The following is a 3,560-nucleotide window of genomic DNA, read 5'->3' as shown; positions in this document are numbered from 1 at the left end:
CTCATCTGACGTAAGAACGCCTCCACCACCACTAATCGTAGGTAAGAAATTGCTAGCAACCTTTCTAAAAACCTTCACAAGAGTATTGTTTTTCCTTGGCAGAAATTGCCAAGTAGCCAAGGCCAACTTACCTCAGTTCATAAACCCTGCTGGCTTGGCTTAGTTGTGATGGCAGACTTTTAATATTGTTACACTGCCCATAGAGGAACCAATACTAACTATGGCTGGCAATGCAAACTATGTTTAGGAAAATGGGAGAAATTGTATCCATAGCTTAGTTGTCATGTTGCTCAGAGATACTTTAAGAAATTTATCATAATGAGGACCAGAATAAGCCTTGAGAATGAGCCCTTCCAGGAACTGGAGGCCATGTGGTCGCCAAAAATATCAGATACAGTTGGATTTGATTCTCAGGTCCTTTCTTCCCTAGGTCCTACAATTAACTGACCAGCACTTGGCATTTGTGGAAGCAAGATTGACATTTTATGTCCTCTACAAGTGTTTTCCTGGCTCTCATCTGGGAAACTGTGAATTTTAGCCAATTCTCACACTGGTGAATGGTTGACAGTTAAAAAGGAAGAGAAAAAGCTCCTTCCATTACTATTGATTTTCTCAATGAATCCAAGGCACGGATGTCAAACTCAATTGTGTCATATGACATATCGTGACATATCATAACGTTTTGCATTTGCAGAGCAAAAATATCAGATACAGTTGGATTTGATTCTCAGGTGGGTGTGGTCTTCGCATGACACATCCAGCCCATGGGCCATCAGTTTGACACCCCTGATCCAAGGGGAACTTCATATACAGAGGAACGGTGTGGTGGCTATACAATTAAGATGCTGGGCTTGTTGACTGGAAAGCCGTCAGCCCAAGTTCAAAATCTGAGACCATGTGACTGGGCGAGCTCTCGTTCACGCCCTAGTTCCTGCCAATCTAGCAGTTTGAAAGCATGCAAATGCAAGTAAATAGTTACCACTTTAGTGAGAAGATAACAGTGCTCTGTGATGTCATGTTGGCCACATGACCACAGGAATGTCTTTGGACAGTGCTGGCACAATGGCTTTAAAATGGAGATGAGCACCTCCCTTTATAGTCAGCACTGACTAGCAGAATAAATCTGCAGGGATTCCTTTACTTTCATCTCATATACTAAATAAAAGTTATGTGGAGGTAATACTAAAATTATTGTATGAAGTTTATGAATCCAGTGTATGTGTGGGAATATGGCAGATAATCTCCTATTGAAGTAGGGGGAACAGAATTTCCCACAATGCTTTAAGTAGCCTTTCCCAATTTGGTGTCCCACAATTCCCCTGAAGCTTTCAGCTAGCCTTGATTCCAATCCCACTGGGTCCTTGAAGCTCACTTTGGTATCAAGGATACCATATTCAGCAATCCAGGTAGAAAGCAATTAAGGCAGAAAGAGATTTCTTACCTAGCAACACCTGGTGTAGTCCAGAGTAGCAACCTTGGAGAAGATGCAAAAAGCCATGGTGGGTGGAAAATATGATGCTATTGCCAAACAGGACTTAGGAGAAGGCAATTATCATGGGAATGGGAGCAAAAAACTATGGGCCCCATACAGTTGTTTAGATACCAATTTGTGGCTCTTAGAGCCCTCTTCCTGTGTACTGTGGGCAGATACAAATTTCTCTTTTTCTTTTAATTCGTAAGAAATTTAAAGGGCAAAATGATGCTTCAAACTCAGAAAAATTGTCTGCTTTGTTCCTTTCAGTGATGTCACATCACTGATCATGGACTCAAACCAGGGCTTAAAGTACAGTCTATAAGCAGAATGAATTAAAAGTCATGAAGCTTTAATTCAGGGGTCACCAACCTTTTTGGCCTCAGGGACCACCAAACTCATAATTTTAAATCCCATGAACCAGAGACCCTGGGAAAATCCCCCCAAAAGTCTGCAGGAAAATTCCCCATTCTGTTTTCCTACTGATCGATCATTCTTTATTTGGGATTGCAGGATACCATCTCCAGCTCCGTTCTCAGGGGGAGAGAGAGAGAGAGAAAGAGACTTTTGGCTTCATGCAAGGAAAGCAGCAGAAGCAGCAGAAGTCTTTCTTTCCCCTAAACTGTGCCAGAAATGAGTCTTTGCCAGTGCAGCCTCTTGGAGTAGGATGCCTTGTAGGGTCTCAAAGACTCATTTCTGGTGGAGTTTGGGGGAGAGAAAGAAAGACTTTTGCTGCTTTCCTTGTTTGCAGCCAAAAGCAGAAGAAGAAAGAAGCTGAAAGAAGCAGCCTGGTGGCCTGGCGAGGTGTGTGGGGTGAGTGGGGCAAGTTCCCCCCCCCCGCCCTTTCCCCCCTCTCCTCAATACCTTGTGTTGTTCACAATGCAAGTGACGCAAGCCTTGTGTTCCCGCAGGCCATACGGGTGATGCAGTCTTGTGTTCCTGCACAGCTGGGATTAATTGCTTTGTGGGGTGCTTTGGGGGTGACATTTCTCTGTAGACCACCAAAATTGGCGACCACTGCTTTAATTCACCAAACTCAGTAAAAACGGTCTGCTGTGTCTAATTTCCTCCTAGAACATGCACTCACCCACCTAAGCATTTATTACATCAAGAGCAGATGAAGTCAAAAACTAGTGTCAAACACCTTGCCTTCCCCAGTATGACCAATTTACTCTTATTCCTTCACCTAGCATCATCATTCAAAACAGAATGCAAAATTTCCAACAACAAAATACTATTACTACTACTACTACTACTACTACTACTACTACTACTACTACTACTACTACTACTATAGTTATCATTATTACCATCTATTACCATCATTATTATTATTTCTTTTATTCATTAAAGATGAAACTCAGTCAACTAAACATTTAAAAATGTATCGCAAATATTATTGATGGCACTGATGGTTGATACGGGTTGCTGCCACCATCCTATTATTATTATTGTTGTGGTTGTTGCTGTTATTGTTGTTATTATTATTATTATCATCATCATCATTATTAATAATAATGTTAGTCATAATTTGTACATTTCATCTTTCCACTAACAAAGGATTCAGGGTTCCCAGTGCATTCCTCATTCTAAGAAGCCTACCTTATGCTTGAAATTCATTGACCTTATTACAATATATACTCTGATCCTCATGTTCTAACTATCCTTGATACTTATTCTTTTATGCTATTATTATACTACCTGAAACTGATTATACTACCTGAGACTTCTCAGAAAACAACAACTGAATGAAAAACTGCTGGTGATCTTCTACCGCTGCACCATGGAGAGCATTTTAACATACTGCACCTCTGTATGGTTTGCCAATTGCACAGTGGCAGATAGGAAAGCACTCCAGAGGAGTGTCTTCTGTCTTTGCCCAGAAGATTATTGGTTGCCTCTCCCCTCTTTGGAAGAGCTTTATGGCTCCTGTTGTAGAGCGAAGGGACAAACGAGGCCAGACCAGAGCATACAAGTAAAGGCTTTATTCAGGGAAAATAAGGGTTGTTGTGCCTGCCGCTAACATGGCAGACTGCTGAGAACAAATTTTGGCTGGCCCCGTCCGGCAGCCGGCTTTTATAGCCGATTG

The sequence above is a fragment of the Pseudonaja textilis genome, chromosome Z (genome assembly GCF_049901715.1).
Source record: "Pseudonaja textilis isolate UNSWEBS1 chromosome Z, rPseTex1.2, whole genome shotgun sequence".
Taxonomy (NCBI): Eukaryota; Metazoa; Chordata; class Lepidosauria; order Squamata; family Elapidae; genus Pseudonaja; species Pseudonaja textilis.
The sequence above is the reverse complement of the archived record's forward strand: the minus strand, read 5'-3'. Positions refer to the sequence as shown.